A 20,224-nucleotide genomic window follows, 5' to 3' on the forward strand; every position below is an offset into this window, starting at 1 on the left:
GTTGGGCACTGAAAAACCCAGGCACCCAAAACCAGTGGCCACTTTAAAAAACATTGGCCATGGCCACGCTGCCTCATTTTAGTTATCTGCAAAACTGGCATCATAATACTGCCCTGCCTCACAGGACTATTGTAAAATTTGGGTTCAGAGCCTCAGCCGGCTGAATTTGGCATAGCTCCATTGAAGTCAATGTACACAGATCTACCCTTGCTGAGAATTTGGCTCTTATGGTTTAATTGTGTGCAAATTGTCTGGTGAAAGGCTCTACAGAAGTACAAATTGATATATAAACACTTACACTAGCAGGTAAAGCAGTCTACATCTTGTGTTAAATGCTGTTCTCAAGATACTTATGTGCACCTTTATTTTTCCACATAGTTGTCCACTGTCTGGGAAGAACAGCCTGTATTTTGTTTACAATTTTTTCTCTCTTCCACATTTCCTTCCCTGCAACTTGCACACATACCAATCGTCACCATTACATATAAACACTCCTACACAGTGGCATTAATACCTGCTATCAGTAGCAGCTGGAAATGACAGAACAGGGGCATCTGATTATGGCTGCTACTGAAGGAGTGGCATCGCATTGTACTTAGAATGGACAATTGAAGCTCTATGCTTTTCCTTGCAGTCTATCAGATTCAAAGTAAACACAAATTGTCTGGATTGCACAAAAAATAAGCTAATGTAAACCTTTGCATTGTCTGCCAAAACTGGAATGTATTCTTTATTGCAGTAATACCTGAGTACACAGTTGGAGTTGTGCCTCCATTGTGCTAGGTGCTGTACAAACAGGGCTGAATTGCCAACAGTTGATTGTCAGAATTTACATGTTCTGAGTACTCCAAAATGGGAATTTTCTTTAGTACCCTCAGAGATTCTGTTTCCTACTGCTTGAAAAAGAGCTATATTAAAAAAAAAAAAAAGACAGAGAGAGAGGAGGCTGTGGGATGCTGTATTATTTGTATTTCTAGGTGAGGTACGTTCATAAATTGTAAGGGCTACATCATGTGCTCTCTCAAACAAAATCGTGGGGTTGGGGGGCAGAAGTTAGGCAGAAACTCCATGGCCTTGAGGTCAAGGACTTACTTGCAAATCATCCTGTAGTATGGGGGAGAGGAGAGGGAGGAGGTTACTCCTCCATGTAGTGGGCATCGGGTGTAGCTCTCCAATCCTGCACATGTCTTAAGAACGCTGAGGAAATTCCACAGATCTCAGGGTAGCTGAGGAGGGATGAGCCATTTATGCAACTTGTGTAAATCATCTCCAACCCCCTTCCCCTGTCCCTCTTGGCAAAGCAGTTCTCTCAGGAATATGAGAGAATCTACAGAGGTTTGCACAGGGATGCCTCTGTGGAGATAGGTTCTTCTCTGGTTCTGCTTGTAATAAAAAGTAGTGTAAAGTAATGTTTTGTTACTGGGACTCTCAGATACTTTTACAGTGCAGACTACAAATTTCATACATAAATTGTCTCCTGGATAGGGTCCTACCAAATTCACAGTCCATTTTGGTCAATTTCATGGTCACAGGATTTTAAAAATAGTAAGTTTCATGATTTCAGCTATTTAAATCTGAATTTTCATGGTGGTGTAATTGTAGGGGTCCTGACCCAAAAAGAGTTGTGGTGGGGTCACAAGGTTATTGTAGGGGGTGTGTGTGTTACCGCTACCCTTACTTCTGCACTGCTGCTGGCGGCGGCGCTGCCTTCAGATCTGGGCAGCTGGAGAGGGACGGCTGCTGGCCGGGAACCCAGCTCTGAAGGCAGAGCCACCACCAGCAGCGGTGCAGACATAAGGATGGCATGGTATGATATTGCCACCCTTACTTCTGTGCCGCTGCCTTCAGAGCTGGGCCCTAGGTCAGCAGCCACCACTCTCTGGCCCAGCTCTGAAGGCAGCAGAACAGAAGTAAGGGTGGTATGGTATGGTATTGTCACCCTTACTTCTGTGCTGCTGCTGGAGGGGTGCTGCCTTCAGAGCTAGGCACCTGGCCAACAGCCACCACTCTCTGGCTGCCACGTTCTGAAGGCAGTGCAGAAGTAAGGGTGGTAATACCGCAACCCCCAGAAAAAAAACCTTGCAATCCCCCTGCAACTCCCTTTTGGGTTAGGACCCCCGTTTGAGAAATGCTGGTCTCCCTGTGAAATCTGTATTGTATAGGGTAAAAGCACACAAAAGATGAAAATTTCAGGAGTGGAAAAGAGATTTCACGGTCTGTGACGCTTTTTTCATGCCCGTGAATTTGGTAGGGCCCTACGCATGGGCATATTCTTGCCTATTGATGACCCCGTGCACCACCTCCGCTCCCATAACACTAGTGACAGTGTCAGCAATTGCTTCCATGGCATGGTAATATTAGGAAAGTATTTGTGTTTAACTGTCTTTAGTGCTTTGTTCTTTTTAAGGTATTTACACAGTCTCCTTTTGATGTTACCAGCCAGCTGTCCAGTCCACTAAAGGTCCACTGACCATAGGCGTGAGAACTCTGGTGCCTTAGCTTAGTATAAGAGCTCCTTCTAGTGGTGATAATGTTATTATATTTGTGTAAATTTAATGCTGCATATTAAAGACGTGACTGAAAATAGCACAGCTTCCTGGGTTCACCAACTCTTACTAGCTCAGCTACATACTCTGTCCCACAATGTGTGTAGGGACTTCTGTTGAATTGGAGGAAGAATAATGTTATATTGTCTCAGCTAACACTTTACTGCCCCCAAAACCACAGAAATTTGGCTAAAGGAGCAGATTTTCTGATCTGTTTAGGTTTTCTGATTTCGGTTCTTGTCAGCAAGACTAGAGGATGGTAGGGCCCAAAGAAATGATGATCAGATTAAACAATACATTAAACATTTTTATATAGAGAAAGGGATCTTTAGTTCCTGATGCATATTTGATTTCTAGCTTGACAAATCAAAGATTCTGACTTGGAAATATTTCAGATTGTGAGCAAAGAAAAAAAGCATGATATTGAGAATGGTTTTCACTTCGTTAAAACACACTACTTAGTTTTATTTTTATATTCCTCCACAAGTGTATTTGGAATTAGAGAAAAAGGAATTTCTCTACAATGTGTTACTTATTAAGTTAAAAATAAATGTGATCTGATTTTTTTTGATAGCTTTGTTAGAATGGATTCAGGAGCAAAATGGTAAGGAATACAGACAGAGCTGATGGGGAAGAATCAGTATTATTTATTAAACATTTTTATTTGAAATAAATGAACTTTTATCATTTGGTTTGAAATTTTGCATGATTTTGGCAGGGGTTGATTAAAAGTTTTGTTGAAATGGGAAAACAAACACTTTCTATCACAGTTTTACTTTTTTCCTCTGGAAAAGCAAGCAAGTGGGGGTGGAGAGAATAAAAATGTGAAAGAAGTATTACCCCCCCCCGTTGAAATGAAATAAAATTGTTTACTGAAAAAAAAATTCAAAATGTTTCATTCCAAAATTTTTCACCTAAAAATTAAAATTTTCTACTGAAATTTTTGATAGACATTTTCATTTGGATCAAAAAGCATTTTCTATAGCAGGAAAAAATTGTAAGTAAATTTTCAATCAGCTCTAAATATAGATCCATTTCTATAGTCCATCCTCAGGCCAAACTATCTTCTTCATTAGAGGCCAGATTATAATACCTTTCCTCACACTTAGTACCACTTTACTCCTCAGGTAGTCCTCTTCAGCACAGGCAAGGAGGTCACAATCTGGTCCTAGGTGTTTAGCCTGAGCAATGACTTCACAAATGGGCCTTATGCTGCAGAAAGGAAATGAGCCCTTTCCCAACGTATGAATTAATCTTTGAATTTGGTTAACTTTTCTACTCACTCATCCGTTATCAAGCAACTCTGCACTTCCAGGTTTCAGATGAGGTCAAAATTTTATGTATTAAATTGCTCAGAAAGGCAGTTTTTGTGGGTTTTTTTTTTATCTTGGGAAACCACAGTTTTCTATACATTTTCTTTGCCTCATCATCCCAGAGGAGTCCAGATACCCTTTTTGAATACATTTTTGAAGTTTTGTATGGTTATCTGAATCAAACCTCTGAAACTTGTTGAGGTTCACAAATCACTTAAAACAAGATAAAAACTTCACTGTTGTTCTCCCTTCTGTTATAGCTTTTAGGATTATTAATTGAGGCTTTCAGTGTATTTTATCATTGAGACTAAATTTGGCGTATTATGATCTATGATTTCCAAAATTACTCACTAGAACCATATCGAGGCCTTCCTTGGACAATACATATTTAAATATTGAACATGATTTTTATCCCCACTCCGCTCCTGTTAATGATTGCCAGTGGTAGCCTTGTGTGGCCCCAAAGTCCTTATTTTAGGAAAGAGTATTGTTAAATGCATACTGGCCAATAGGGGAAGGATCAAAGTGAGGTTGAAAAAAAATCCTTAAGAGCTTTTTGTAAATCTCCCGCTCACAAATTATTTCAGATCAGAATGGCAGTCAGGAACTCTGTAGCAGCCCCTTTGCTGTCCGATAGTGAGGATTAACTTTTCATTAAGTGCCTTTATTTTTGGCCTTTGACTACCCCAGACAGCCCTTTTCCTAGCTATCTTCATTGTTTCCACAATAAAATAATAAACCAGTGGTGTTGTAATTAAAGTAGTGTTGAGAGACCGTTCCAGCAAACAGTAAATGGGGAGTTTAATTCTAAACATGTGGGTTTATTTAGAACAAAATCTGTAGAAACAATCAAGATCACACCCCAACTTCAGATTAAGTGGAAAGGCTTGTTGGCACCTGTTGAATGTATTAGAAGAGTCACAACCAATTTGTAAATTATTAAAACTGGGACCAAGGCTATATAAACTTGCACACTAATTAGCTGGAGAAAAAATAAAATCAGTTTTGTTGAGGACAGGAGAGACAGACTGGACGTAGTAATTGTAATCCCCACTAGCAAAATGTGGGTCTTGATTTGCCCATATACTGGTGAATATGAGGCTATCAGTCTACTTACAGATCCCAGCTAAGGGAGTTACACCTCTTTAGCTCAAGCAATAGTGGTTCATGCTCTTTAGCACTTAAGATACTGGTTTGAAAAACCACAGATGACCAAAGTGAGGAGTAGTGGAATAATGATGATAAATGGTTCTTGAAAAACCACAGATGACCAAAGTGAGGAGTAGTGGAATAATGATGATAAATGGTTCTTGAATGATTCATATCCTTATGGTTCCTTTCCGTTGTTTTGAGGGAAGAGGTGGAATATTTTGTGAATAGGTAAATGGTGAGTCCTGAAAAGACATGAGTTTAAAGTACAGAGCCACCAAGAACAAAGAAAAAACGATCTAAAGGGGAAGCTGTTAAGTACAATCTGATGTACTTTAAAATGGAGTGAATGTTTTCTGGATTTGAAATACTTATTGGTTGTTGGCTTTGCTTTTGGAAATCCACAATTCCCAGGAATAGGGGGCAGAGTGTTGCTGTGCAAGGCTTTGAGTCTGGGAGATGTGTGTTCAGATTAAGATTGGCTCACTAGTGAAGGAGCCAGGACTTTAGAGGGAGTTTTTCAAAAGCACCTAAGAGACACAGATGCACAAATACTATTGGAATGTCAGTAGAGCTTGTTCTCCTACATTTCTTAGGAGCTTTTGAAAATCTTCCTCTTAAAATATATTAAAAGGAATCTGACCCAAAGTGATGGGATCAGTACCAACAACTGCAGTGAATAGAGCCTGCAGGTGCAGGGCCATTAGCAGAGAGGAACCTGCCACTTTAGGTCACAGATGAAGTTAGCTTTGCCTCAGTTTAATCCTTAGAATTTTCCAACTGTAAAAAATAATGCAAGGTAAAACTGGTGAGAAAACCATTTTTGCTTTGAAGCTTAAAGTGTACTACAAATAATAGAAAATGCAAAAAGTAGAATTTATTTTTAAAGATAGTTGGTGGAGTAGTAGCTGTTTTAATAAGAAAAAAACAAATAACAGTTTGCTTCTATATTTGAGATGAAGTGTCATCAGTCCTGATTTTCTGTCAGGCAGAAGGACTAACCTGTGAAACAAGGGATGTACAGTAATGCTCTGTTGTACCTGACAGCCACTCTGCTCAGCTGCTCTTGATCCTCTGTGCCAAACAGAAGTTTGAGCATATTGAGTGTCAAAACTACCTCTGGTAAGTGAAGAAAGAGCAGCAGGTCTGTCAGCTGCTAACTGAAATGCAAGCTCCAGATAGGACATTTCTAATTAAGGATGCAACAGGGAAGCCTGATTCTTTAAAGCTTTGAGTACAGAAAAACATTGAAGGTTAATGGATGATTGATTTTTTTTTAGTGATCAAAAATGGTTTTAGAAAGTCACTTCTCATAGACACTGCTTGATTACATTGTCAGAACACTGTAAAGGGCATGATGACAATCTGTGCATGTGGTGTGAGACGGTAACTCTTGGATTGTCATCCCAAGATTACCTCATTTGAATTATTGGCTGCCTCATGAGTCATTTGAACACCGCAGCAGAGGTCTGATCAAGTGCTTCTATCAGACGCATGAACATCAAGAAGTCATATAATTCAGCTCGGTCAAACCTAGCAATGTACGTACTTATAAGGCACAGCTTTTAACCTAAATTTCAGCTATGCAGTGTACACATGTACTAATACATAATCGATTCTATGTTCCATGACATCTCCAAATCTTTTCGTATACAAAGGAATGGTCTATTGTTAGATAGGCAGCTCTACTGCATGAGGAACCCTCTGGCATATGGATAAGATTAGGTTTGTTCATGCAGTCAGGGAGTCTCTGAAGAGCTTAGCTTTTCAGTAGGAAAAAATACATTCTGCTTCTGAGCTGCGGAAATTGTGCATCTGGCCCTAAATGCTTTTAAATCTCATTTACTTACAATTACTACACACTTTCGTATATAGTGCACTGATATGGGAGTCCATTTGAAACCATCAAAATCTGTTATAAGCAGAGCACTCTGAAAATGATCCTGAGATATTAAAATAGTGTCACAGCTATTAGCTGGGTTGCCAACTTTCTAATTGCAGAAAACCGAACACCTCTTCCCCGAAGCCCCACCCCTTCTCCAAGGCCCTGCCCGCTCATTCCATTCCCCCTCCCTCTGTTGCTCACTCACTCATTTTCACCGGGCTGGGGCAGGGGGTTCGGGTGTGGGAGGGGGTGAGGGGTTTGGGATGCAGGAAAAGGTTCCAGGGTGGGGGCTGGGGCCAAGGGGTTCAGAGTCTGAGAGGGGGCTCCAGGCTGAGGCAGGGGGTTGGGGAGTGCGAAAGGGTATGAGCTGTGGGCTGAGATGTGGGAGGGGGTATGGGCTATGGGCTGGGGGTGTGGGCTCTGGGGTGGGGCCAGAAATGAAGGGTTCAGGGTGAAGGAGGGGACTCCGGACTGGGGTAGGGGTTGGGGTGAGGGGTCTGGTTGGGGATGAAGGGTTTGAGGTGCAGGAGGGGGTTCCAGGCTGGGGCCAAGGGGTTCAGAGTTCAGGAGGGGGGTCAGGGCAAGGGGTGGGGTTCAGGAGGGGATGAGAGGTGCGGGCTCTGGGCAGCGCTGACCTCAGGCGGCTTCCTGGAAGCAGCGTCCTCTCTCTCCACTGCCTAGTTTTCCTACAGGAAACCTGACTCTAAGAACTATCTAATCTAATCAGAAGACAGAAATATGGCACGTGACCTGTGGGGTCTAATAACCGCTCCCCCAGACTTCAGACTTCCAGTCCAGAATATTGATGATAAACTATTCATAAAAGACTTCAGACCTAGAATTATTTGAGGAACTAATGATCAAATAGTAATTGTGATCACTGGCAGACAATCTGTGAACAGAAAATGAGTTGTAATTCATTGAAAAAATTGTTAATTAATGATACACCTAGCTGTACCCCAGATAATGTACTCAATTGCCATAATCACACCCTAACTTTTTAGTTCAGTTAGCACTTAATAAAATGGGATGAGACGCGTTATATAGTAAGAGCTACTATGAACCTTTCAACAATAAATAAAGAACTCCCACTGGAATGCTGGGAAAGGTTCCATATTATGGGCCCTATCCTGCAGCCCTTATGCGTGTCTAACTACACTGAAGTCAGTTGGAGTTTTATATGTATAAGGGCTGCAGGATTGAGTCTAGTATAGTTTTGGACCTGCACTTGCTTTGTGTTTTTTCATTACTTTCATTTAAACAGGTTGTTTGTTCACCCTTGCCCTTCACTACTCCCCAAAAAACTGAGGTCTGAAGAACTTTCATTCAGTAAATACAAACTGGTTTATCTCAGTGTTCATGCAGCAGACAACTAAGCAATGGATTTCAGTTAGACAGGAACACAGAGAGGGTGCCTCCAGATGTGAATCGTGTTGTCATTCAAATTACGGAAGCAATTCTACTTTAAATGATTTGTTTGAGGGGAAACTGTTTTTGTAACTTCTTCCTGTTTCTGATAACCCTTTAAGTGCTTAAAATGGCAAGTGAGTTTCTCCCAGGTTACAGCCTCATGGGACACAACTGTCTGAGACAGGGCACCATCTCGCCTGTGGAAATGGAACTTTTTTGATCTGAGAGGTGCATGTAAATTAAAAGAATTAAACAAAACCTCTTAACCTCTGTGAGCACCCATCACGGGAGCCCAAACAGGAAGATTTGGGATTCAGAAGGGGCCAGCATGCCACAGTTCTTTGGGAGGGAAACACTAGCCATTTGCAAAGGAGCATTACTGGAGCCCAAATCTTTAGAGTGAAGGGAGATGGTTTTGGAATGCTTTCACGAGGCCTGACTTGTGCATTATGACGGAACAAGTACATCTCTTCTTGCTCTCCGTACTCAATCTTGGACCTGCATATTGCACCAGCAGCAGACATCTGACTGTCATTGCTCAGCATTACACACAATTTCGGATGGATAGGTGTAATTGTTGGCCTTAGTGGGACCTAGGACTTCCAGCACTAGCGTGAACAGTATTGCTAACCCCGTGCATTCAAAAATCATTATATTTTGAAAATATTTTTATTGTAATTATTTGTCTTCTCTTTTCTGACTTTTATAGCTTCTTGTTTTCATGCTTTTCTCCTCAGCCATGCAGGCTAGAAACTTACCTTTTTAATGAAAGCTGAGATTCTCAGGTAATATGATTCCAGCAGCTCAGGCTTTGAGACAGGCACTCATGATATTCATGATAAAATCACAGGAGTTGGTGACATTGAATAGCTCTCTCTCTCTGTTACAAGCCTGTAGCTGCACAGCCAGCCAGCAGCATGGACAGTACAAAACTGATTGCTGCGGTCTACAAGAACTGGGGTGGGGAGTAGAGGCAGGCATGGGTGATGTGGGTTGCAGTTTGAACATATCCAGTATTCAAGCCCAGAAGCAAGAGGCGAGGAAAGTTTCCTCGATATCTTCTACAGAGTGCTTACGAAAAAGCCTAGGGATTTTTCTGTATTAAACAAAAGAAACATGGGTAGGGAGAGAAGAGAAAAGCAGAAGATAAATTGGAAAAAAGAATGGGGATGGGGAAAGGTATGCTGGAAAATAAAATGGAAGCAAAACATTATTTATTAACCTGGTAGGTCCTGTGACTTTTTTTAAAAAAAATCCTAGATGCCTATTTAGGTTCTTAAAGTGCAACTTTGCTCTGAAGAGTAACTGTGTGGAAGTGACACAGAACATATACGTTCACTTGGTGTGTTGAGAAGCAGATTAGCTGACTTCATTGACAAACATACACTTCCACTGGTTTTTATCCCTGATAGCGCCGAAGGACCATAAAAGTTTCGTTTTGGTATTAGAGCTTCTTTGTGAAGTGCTTTACAGTCTAAGGCTGACTAGCACCATATAAAAGCTAAGTGTTTTTTGTGAGTTGATGTTTTGTTAATTTTCATAAAGAACAAACAAAAATTTCAGAAAGGTAAATGATTTACAGTTTGTATATGTTACCAAATACTGCATGTTCCATGAATTCTCAAAGATAATTGCTAACCATTCTGAGATTGCTTCAGCTGATTCCTTAAGTACCCAAGGATGCATTTCATCAAGCCCTGCCAACTTGAATATATCTAACTTATCTAAATATTCTTTAAACTGTTATTTCCCTATTTTATCTTGGGTTCCTTTCCCCTTGTTTTGTTTTGAGTATCTGATCACCATTAACCTTTTTAGTAAAGACTGAAGCAAAATTGACATTAAGCACCTCAGCCTTCTTGATGTCATCCATTATCATCTCTCCTTCCCCCCTAAGTTTAGTTTTAACTATGCCTATATCTAGACTACCACTTATGTTGGTATAACTTATGCCACTCAGGGATATGAATAAGCCACTCTCCTGAGTGACATAAGTTACACCGACCTAAGCACTATGTCATAGTTGCTGTCACTCGTTGGGGATGGATTAATTAAGTCGACAGGAGAGCTCTCTCCCGTTGGCTTAGAGTGGTTACACTAGAGATTTACAGCAGCACCGCTGTAAGCTCTCTAGTGTAGCCATAGCGCTATTTGGCCTGTGGAATCATTATTACTGGTGATGAGGTGTGAATAGAAAAGAACCAAGACACTCTGAGCTCAGGCTGAGTATGCAGGGTTGGCATCTTTGTAAAACATCAGATTGTCATTCAATACAAAAATCACTGAAATAAAATAAACATGGAATCCCATGATGCCATGTTTTCTGGAGTTACTTTTCAGTGTAGAACTGCACTTTAAGAACTGACCAGTTCCATATTCATTCTTACTGGTCTGTACGCTTGAGCACTCCAAGGTGTAGTGCAGGTGGGCCTTGCAAATTCTGGATGCAACCTGGGCAGAACATCACTGTCAACTCTGGAGGCCCTGTTCAGTGTACCCCTTAATAAGATGGGCCGGGAATATGGGGACAGAATTGTTGGAATTAACTGCAAGCTTCTAGTGCTTTATTTAAATCATGTGAACGTGATATGTTCTCCCACATTGCTTTTTCTCTTTTTTTTCCCCCTGGGAACACACATTCTTCATATTAAATAAGTGTGTATTAAATTTAAAAACTAGACATGTCAAGCATGTTTGCTGATGCACAGTGCACAGACGTGTGCCGTGATAGTTCCACTCAGCTGCCCTGTCCTCCACCCCTAAGTTCATGCTCTGCCCTCAATGTGAACCGTACATGGTGTGGAGGGCATCCATGCCAGCAAGAATTTCACCCCAGTGATTTATTTGTGAGTGTTTATGTATGAATCATCCGCAGTCTCCACACTTAGAGACACACTAAATACATCAGTAAGAGACGCGTGAGTGAGTTTGCTGTTCCAGTTCACTGTCTGTGCTCCCTCTCTCTTTTAGTTCAGTCCCTTGAACAATCACAGTCCAGTAGTGTGTGTAGTGGAAAGGGAAAAATCTGAGATTTATTGTGTAGCTCAAGTTTCTGTTTTCACAGAAAAGGAGCTTTCTTTTAATTGCATTCAGCATGTTCCCTTTCTCACAGGAACCATGCCAGAAGATGGCATTGCTGTGCACTAAGCACCCATCTCCATTGCAACAAGTCATTAAGAGCGAGTGGAAAAACTGCAGTTTGATAGTCCATTAGTGTGAGTCAGGCTGACAGGAAATAAATGTCTTCATATCTCCCATCAAGGACAATCTCATTAAAGGATCCAGAACACACAATGATAGTGATATTTGCTTTTTTTATTATTGGTACACTAATAAGAAGCTCATATTACAAAATACAGTTTAGCTCTTAAATAAGCTGAGCAGAGTGCTTTAAAAACTATAGGAAATGGAAAACAAACACAAGCTGTAGATGCTATAACCTTTCCCTCCATCTTTACTGCATGGCTTCAGCATCTGCAGATTCCTGCCCCAGAAAACTCCCCCTCCAATCCCCACCAGCCCAAGAGGAAGAGGTATTCAGTAAAATTCTAGTTTTTATGAAGATCTTTACGGGCAGTGGCATTTGAAACCTTCAGAAAATATGGAGTTCTTAAAATCCAGAACTTCCCTCCAAGGAGATCTGTGTGTAGGAGTGAAGATTCAGTGTAATCCTAAGTGATATTAATCAACTTTTGGTAACTGGAGTTCTGGGGAAAAAGCAGGACTGCAATGAACTGGTATAAAATTTCATTTCCCTTTTTCTGTTTCCTATCATTTTCTAGGGTAACAGAACATGATAGCTCCCACTTCCAAATTGCATCAGAACATTTTAACAATAATTAAAATAGAATGACTGATCTTTGGTCAAAATTTGTTAATCTCTTTAACTTTTGCTTGATTCAGTAAGGCAAAGAAACCATACACTGCATCAGTCTATCCTGTGTGGAGCTGTGTACGTTGCAATCAGAATTTTATTGGTCTGCTGCTTTTCTGAGATTGATTAAAGCTACTTGCTGTGTTTGGAGTTCCTCACTGGATCACTGGATTCCTTAGAAGGCTCCTGGTTACTGTCTTGATTCTTGGAAAACCCTCGGCTGGAATGTCCTTGCCTCATGCTGGTGCCTGAACACTATGGAGCACATTTCCTAATTATGTCCAAAATACAAAGTAGAGCTGCACAGAACTGTAATAATAATAAAAAAAATCATAGTGCCAGAAATTAACAAATACCAGAGAACTTCATTCTCTCTGTGCTGAAAATAAGGTTACATTCTTTAATAAATTTTGTAAAAAGAGACGTGGCAACGAGACTGTTCAGAAATACAGGATCACTTAGTGATCATTTAGTTATCACTTTAACCAGCAAAGACAGTGCTTGGTAACTCTCTCTCTTTATAGTGGTCCAGATCATTGTCCTGTGAGACTTACCGTAGAATCCCATGTAGAAAGGAAGAGGTTCAACTTGGTTGCACCATTTCCGCCCTCCTTCCCAAGACATTGTGCATGGCGTTTGTATCTATTGAGGGAAGAAAGGGTACAGGCTTGGTTTGGGGGAGTTGGTAGCATTTTATTAGGTGGGTCACAATGGACAGGCACACATTGAATGAATGGATAAACATATATCATTCTCCTTCCAATCCCATGGAAGCTCCTTCAGGAACATAGTGCAGCCTGGGAATCTATTATCTTTCAAAAGGAAGTCCTCCTCCATGGGTGGGAATACCCCTTTAAGAGGGACCTTGGAGGCAGCTGTGCATAGGGGAAGTCACTGGTAAAGGAATTTGTTTCTATTGGGTAACATGCTCTAAGGAACAGAGGCATGAGGGCCATCAAGGGCACAGAGCCATTATGGAGGCACCTGGCCAAATTAATGTTTGGAATCCTGCCGTGGCTCATTCTGCAGAGTAGGGACAAACCTTCCCTTATGTGACAATATGGGAGTCACTCCACGAGGGACTCTGGTAGAGTTGTCCTCTCCTTGAGCTCCCTCAGCAGGTGTTGTTGTGGGAAAAGGCATTCTGACCTGACGTTTTGTTTGCTGCTTAGAAAAACAAACCTCTAGTTTTATGGCGAAATCCCCATAGTACTATTCTTGTCTGAAGAAGCAGATTGTGTCTCTTCTGTCTATTCTTAATATTGATTTTTCCCCCTTTTTTGCCTTTTTCACTCATTAAGAAATCTTAGAATAGTTTTTCATTGTTACGTCTGTTTAAAGTTCAGCTAATACAAATATCCCCTTTGAAACCAGTTATGTTTAGATAACATTCTGATTTTTCATCTCTGATGCTGACCTGAATCTTACTGTATCACTTTTGAAAATACATAGGACCCAACTCACTGCTCCATTACTGTAGTTTCATACTTGCGTAGCTCCACTAATTTCAATGAAACGACACACCCATAGTCAAACTGGATTAATCTGATGATGAGTCTGCAACTATCACTCAACCAAGTCTGGAGGAACAACTCTAATAGTAAGATAAGCATAATGGCTTGCTTTCTCTTTAAGCAAAAAAAAAAAAAAAAAAAAAAGAGAGAAGATAGCTGCTTGCCCAACACTCTCACATAAAATACACTTTGACAGCCTGCAGGTTCCTTGGGAACTGTTACAATATCACCACCTACACCTACCTCCATTGTGGTACGACTGGATTATGACATTGCCATTTTGAGCATGATCCAGCATTCCTTTGGCACTCACTGAACTCAGTGGGAACTTTGGCTGTGCAAGGAAGTTGAATCAGGATCAACTTTGTTTTTACTCTATACAGCTAAAAGCATTATTGATTTCATTCGCAATGATTGAAAAAAGTGATTTTTAGATGCATCAGAAAAAATGGGAGCAGGAATGGGGAGAAACAAATAAGAGGTTCCATTATAGACATTTTCTAGGTTTCCTCACTTGTCTTGCTTGTGCATGTTTTGCATAGCAAGCTCCCAAATACTCATGCTTTCCCAAGCTGCATAAACAGTACTGGAGTCTATAATATATTCTGAAGTCAAACTAAGTGATTTTAAATCCACGACGGGAAATATCAGTCATGTTGTTAAGTTGGGGCAAACCATGTTCACTTATCTATCTTCTCCCACAGAACCTCAAGGTTTCATTCAAGAAGGGGTCTGTATAACAACTATGCATAAACTCCAGCAGCCATAACTGTATTTATTTTTGTTGTTTTTTATTTAATTGGGTTGATATTTAGCATGATCATTAGAACTATGTCAAAATGAAAACCCCCTAGATCCAAATACCCCTTGACTGGCAAGTGAAAGCATGCGCTGATGTGCAGTGTCCCAGTATAATCTCCTTATATCCTTTTATATATTTCTGCATACTAATTATTGTCCTTTTCCTTTTAATAATACGTTATAATATCCCACCTTCTGTCAGTTTCTCAATTTTTGGGGTAATACTTCCCCACTAAAACCTCCAAATCCAGTATGGTTATAACAATTAAGGGCCCAGTATGCAACGTGCAAGGACTACAGGATTGGTTCCTTTATGTAGAGTTGCTTTTCTAGTCTTCCTGTAAATTTTCACTTGAAGAAAACATCAAATTCATTTCACTCTTAGATGTTGTTACAGTGAAGAACACTATAATGACGAGAGTCTTACTACTCTAATGTTAAGGCCGCATTGAATTGTCTATTACTACGTAGAAGTGCTATTGGCATTTTCTCTGAATCACAACACAGTGCTGTGTTCCTAGGCATCTATAGAGAATACTGTCTGTGTTTTGCTGACTTACATTTTTTTATTTACAAGTTTTTATTCCTTAGCCGGTTTCAGAGTAACAGCCGTGTTAGTCTGTATTCGCAAAAAGAAAAGGAGTACTTGTGGCACCTTAGAGACTAACCAATTTATTTGAGCATGAGCTTTCGTGAGCTACAGCTCACTTCTTTGGATGCAAGGTGCCACAAGTACTCCTTTTCTTATTCCTTAGCCAATATCCTACAACGGTTTGCGCTGGTTTATTCTTTGGTGTTCCCTTATTTCTGAGAAATGAGGAAGGAAAGGAGCAATCTGCACATGTACTGTGAAGGGTCAAATAGCTTAGTAGGTCTACCTGAGACAGGCACTGATTTCAGTAGGTGTACCACGTGTGGATTTAAGGTCCTGGCCTCAACACCTATTGAAATCAATGGAAAGACACTCTTACTTTGAATAAGGCCCCGAGACAGAACTGGGCCAGAATGTGGTCTCCAAATAATCCATGCAGACACTCAAATTAGTTTCTGCCTTTTATTAAACTTGGTCCTCTAATCCTTTATAAACTCAGTTCTCACTAAAGCTTATTGGACAAATGTGAACTTGCAGCAAGGCATTACAAAATTTCCATTGCAAAGAGTTACCAACATTGAAAGGACTCCATTCAAAGCCTCTTTATAAGATTAACCTTCCTTGTAGACTACAGATGGCATCTGAACTTGCTATGCTAAAAATGTGAGAGGAGGGTTTAAACTAGTTTATTCTTAAGTATCTATTATGCTTGCTTTGTGATAATCTAGGCAAATTACAGTATGTATTTTCACAGTCCATATATATTTAAAAAATATATTAAACCACAGATTGCAATTACATTTTAACATAGATATTTAATAAATAGTTCCAAAGGTACTTTTTAATGGTATCAAGGATTTTGTAGGGGATCTCATCAGAAATGCTATCCAGATTTACGTCAGAATACCTACTTCAATAATATTTTGTAGTTTGGCCAGACCCAGCCTGCAGTATTTGAATTTCACCATGCAATCGAGTGCATACCTTAGAATTTGGTTAAAGTATTTCAAAAAGTAGCAAGTCATCACCTTGTACATATTTTTACTGTTCATACAATGTTATTCATAATTTGTATTTTCTACTTGGAATTAATGCTATCCTAACCCCTGTCGATGCGCATGCTAAAGCCTTGGGGCAATAAAATCATCTGGAACATATATACATATTACTCAAAGATTCTGAACCAGCTCCCTCTGAAATCAATGGCAAAACTCCCATTGGCCTTTTAGCAGGATGATTTTAAGGGTAACAGAACCTAGCTTTCCCCTTTAAAGTGTGTGGGTTTATTTGTTTTTGTCTTTAACATATTGCTCCATCCATAGGAATGAAGTACCAAACACTCTCCTGCTTTTTCATTAGTTTTTACCCATTTAATTTAGGACAAAAAAAGTCAACAGAAAAAGAACTTTCAATTTACCTGAGGTGCTTTGGTTACTATGATATTCTTGTGTACAGTTTCCATGACCACAGCTGTCAAATGAATCTCTTACTGTTTGCCAGACTGTGCTGTGTTGTGCATACATCCTCTCTTATCTTACAGCAAGAGTGTCCAGTCACAGATGGATCCCAGCAAACATGCCCATACTCTGAGACTATGCTGGGACACCATTCAGATCTTAGAGCTTACTACTCTGTGTGTGTGTAAAAATCCTTGATGTTATTGTTCAGTAAGTCTCAAGTCAACTTTACATCTTGTACCCGAAAGAAATCAAATAGGCCCAAGGGGATCTGGCAAGGCAATGCGGTCTAAGAAGCATAATCTACTCACATATTTTGTTTTATCAGCTATGCCAGCTTTGACCCTTCCATTTATTTCCTTCAACTGCTGTTGCTGTGGATTTTTCCATTCTGCCCCTTCCCACCCCTCTGGCCATGTTGTCAAGCCACCACACTCTTTCTTCTCTCATTCAAAAAAACCCCTCATTCTCCTCCAATAGTGCCCACCAGAAGCAAGTTTATAGATAATGGACCTTCGTTATTCCAGTTTTACACAAGTGCAACTCCACTGATTTCAGTGGAGTTGCACTGCCATAAAATGAAGTAGTGCATTGGGTTCTCAATCGTTTTAACAAAACTAAAAGTCTCCCTTCTCAGCTGGCCACCTGGACTAGCAGTTTTCCTCGTAATTCTGAAGCAGCTGCTTTCCTCCAGAGGCTCCTTTTTGCAGCAAAAACATTACCACTGTAATTTTGTTTCAGTTTTTCTTTAAGGATGGTGATTTTGTGTTGGAGGTTGTTTGCATATGAAACTACATGTACATTCCTGAAATCATCGCCTTGTGTCTACTTTACACGTCAGTCAGGAAAGAGAAGCTCCAGGTGCTCCTGGTCACATAGTGGTGGTGATTATTCGTATGACCCTGGCATCCAGAGGCCCCAGTGTGCTAAGTGGTTGACAGTAAGAGGTGGTCCCTGTCTCAAGGAGCTTATACTGTACATAGAGAAGGCTGCCAAGGCTGGCACAGGGAAGGGGAGTAACATGCAAGTAGAGTGATGCTTGTCACATGATAGTTACAGCGGCTGTGAAATAACTGTGCTCCCTGGGGAGGCTTCAGGTCAAGAACGTCTGCCTCCCTCAGCTCATCTGGCTGGGGGAAGGGTAGTGCTTCATCTGGGGATTGCCACCCGTTGGGTCCAGGTCCAGTGCTCTGTGAAGGGCTTCACATATTCCCTGCCACTGCTGTTGGTCCCCTGGGCTCCTGCTAGCCAGGGGCGTCTATCTCCCACCAGAATGGTAAATTCCTGACATCAAAGGAACTGTAGAGTCATGCTGTTTGTTACACTCCCAAGGGGGATCAGCAATCCCTGGAAGAATCTGTACAAACTCATTCAGAGCCCGTGTTACCTACCAGCTGTGATGCCCAGGAATCTAAATGCAACTGAGCAGAGCAAGTTCTTGTGGGCAGATGGCTTGGAGCATTCAGGAGGTGGGGTTGTCAGTTTTGGTTGGACGTATTCCTGGAGTTTTCATCACATGATATCTTTAATTAAAGATTAATCTTTAATTCCTGGAGACTCCAGGGGAGTCCTGGAGGTTGGCAACCCTACCAGGAGGCTCTAATATTGTCGTAGTGATCATGTGGTGCTGTGTGGGCTATAGGCACTGGCCAGCAGCAAGCACATGGATTACAGTCAAAAGGCTGTAATCGGAAAGTCTGTTCGAGCTAGAAGAGACATCAGTTTGCAGCAAAGCTTGGAGGCTCACTGACTTGTCCCCTGTGCAGGGAGGGAGAGAGCCTGGTGTTGGCTGTGAGTGGCTGTATTGTATCGTTCTACGACAGGGATGCTGTAGGGGGTTGAGGCTCCTTAGCTGAATTCCTTTTGTGACTTGCAGCAGGGAAGTGCTGTGTGTTACCAGTGGATTTGCAAACTGCAGGAATTGATGCAGACAGATCCTCATCCTTATCACTAATGTTTGTAACATCCATGTACCACAGGCTCACGGCTGCTTTGCTCTGTACTTGCTGTTGTAGTTGGGTGCAGAATTATGACTGTTCTTGATTTATTTCAGATTTCCAAACTAGTCTTGAATGGACTTAATGATTCTCTTCTCTTTGGAGGTTTCCTTGCAAAAAAGCAGTGTTGTCTCTTGCAAGAAACAGTGATAGGATATTTGGATTTGTGTCTTAGAGGTCGTGGCGAAATGACTGGTAGTTTTCTTGTGGGGTGGAGGGGAGAGAGTTGGGGGGTGGGGAGGTAAGAGTCTCTAAAATGTGTTACTGAGAAAGAAAAATGTATGTGTATGTGTTGCCCAGACCCTTCCTCTGTCCAGAACAGTTGTAGGGTTGTTAGTAGAAACCCTAGAGTCTGTGTTATATTGTGTGAAAACTATTGAAATGCAGAGCTGCAGAGAAGGGTAGGAGGACTGTAACCAGTGTTCTTCAGAGAGAACAGGAAATCTGCCTTTTGGGAAAAGATATCTAAAATAAAAGATTTCCCCTATTGCTTGGGGGCATCAGAAAGTAAATTTCCATTTTTATTTGAAGGCAATGGTTTGAAAGTGAGTTTTGCCCCAAGCTGCAACTGCCTTTCTACGGAAGTGTTTTTAAAAGGATAAGAAGAATGAGCTTTTGAAAAGACACATTGGGAGGTTTATTAATAAAATCCTGCATGATTTCTAAAAGGCCCCCAACCCAAAAGATTCTTGTGTACAGGTTAGTAGGGAGTTTTATTTCTTCCTCCCCATATAAACATGTGTTTTGGGGTAGAAAGCGGCTGCTCTCCATAAGATTGTTTTCGAGCAGTGCAGAACAATAGACTATTATGAGGTGACTCCACCCCTGATTCCACTTTCTTATCAAGATAATGAAGATCAGTTAGTAACTGACCTTTTTTAGTGGTGAGCTATTGAATTAAGGTAACCATACTTTTTGCTAGAAATGATTAGTCAGAGAATCACAGGTGTAGGGCACTGCTGAATTTTATCTGAGTGAAGTATGAGTAAGGAGTATTAAATAGGGTTCTTGGGTGTTTCAGCTGTTTACAAATCCAGATTGTAGTTACCTTGCTTTGGCTCTGGTTTTATGCTTTTCACAGGAAAACGGAAATCACCAATATTACTTCTTTATCTCCCCTGAAACAGTCTCAGTTGTGCTAAAGTATCTGATGTATTTTTAGTTGCTTATTCTGTGGGGGGAAATGTTTCAGAGAAATAAACCACACCAAAGTACATATTAAACTCAAATTATTACAAGTAATTTTATTATGGGAAACTGGGCAAAAATATTTTAGCTGTTTCCGATTTTGTTTTCCTAGGGCAGATGCATGTGTTTGATCTTTATAGCTGAGGTATGGAGGAGGCCTTAATACTTGGATCCCGCTTCGGTTACAAATAATGGCTGCTTAGAAGATGTTTACAGTCATGTTCTATTGTATTGTTTTTGTGGGATGATTCACTTTTACTGTTAGCACATGTTGAAAGAGCAGGTTGATACAGTATTGTATGCTGCAGAAAAACAGATATTTTAAAAAGTTCTTTGCTAAACTGCATTTCTTTTGCTAAGCTATGTTCAGGTAGCTTTTGTGTTACATTTTTTTAATCACTTATGTTCGGTCATGTTTACTTCTCTTCATCCCCCATATTTTCTTAACCATTCAGATGAGTGAACAGAATTGCAGTGCCCTCTAGTAAATGTAATGTG

General features: G+C 40.7%; 1 protein-coding gene across 3 annotated transcripts in view; it reads left to right on the forward strand.

Moving 5' to 3' along the window:
• Positions 1-20,224, forward strand: part of ANK2 (ankyrin 2) — a 566,593-nt gene that overhangs the window by 36,268 nt on the left and 510,101 nt on the right. Inside the window, exon 1 of one of the 3 annotated variants that reach the window (XM_073340928.2) lies at positions 18,289-18,332. The exons of the other annotated variants lie outside the window; for them this stretch is intronic. The gene's annotated coding sequence lies outside the window, so the exon portion shown is untranslated. Of the gene's footprint in view, positions 1-18,288; positions 18,333-20,224 lie in introns of those variants that run through there. 3 annotated transcript variants of the gene reach the window in all.

Source organism: Lepidochelys kempii, chromosome 4 (genome assembly GCF_965140285.1).
Source record: "Lepidochelys kempii isolate rLepKem1 chromosome 4, rLepKem1.hap1, whole genome shotgun sequence".
Classification (NCBI taxonomy): Eukaryota; Metazoa; Chordata; order Testudines; family Cheloniidae; genus Lepidochelys; species Lepidochelys kempii.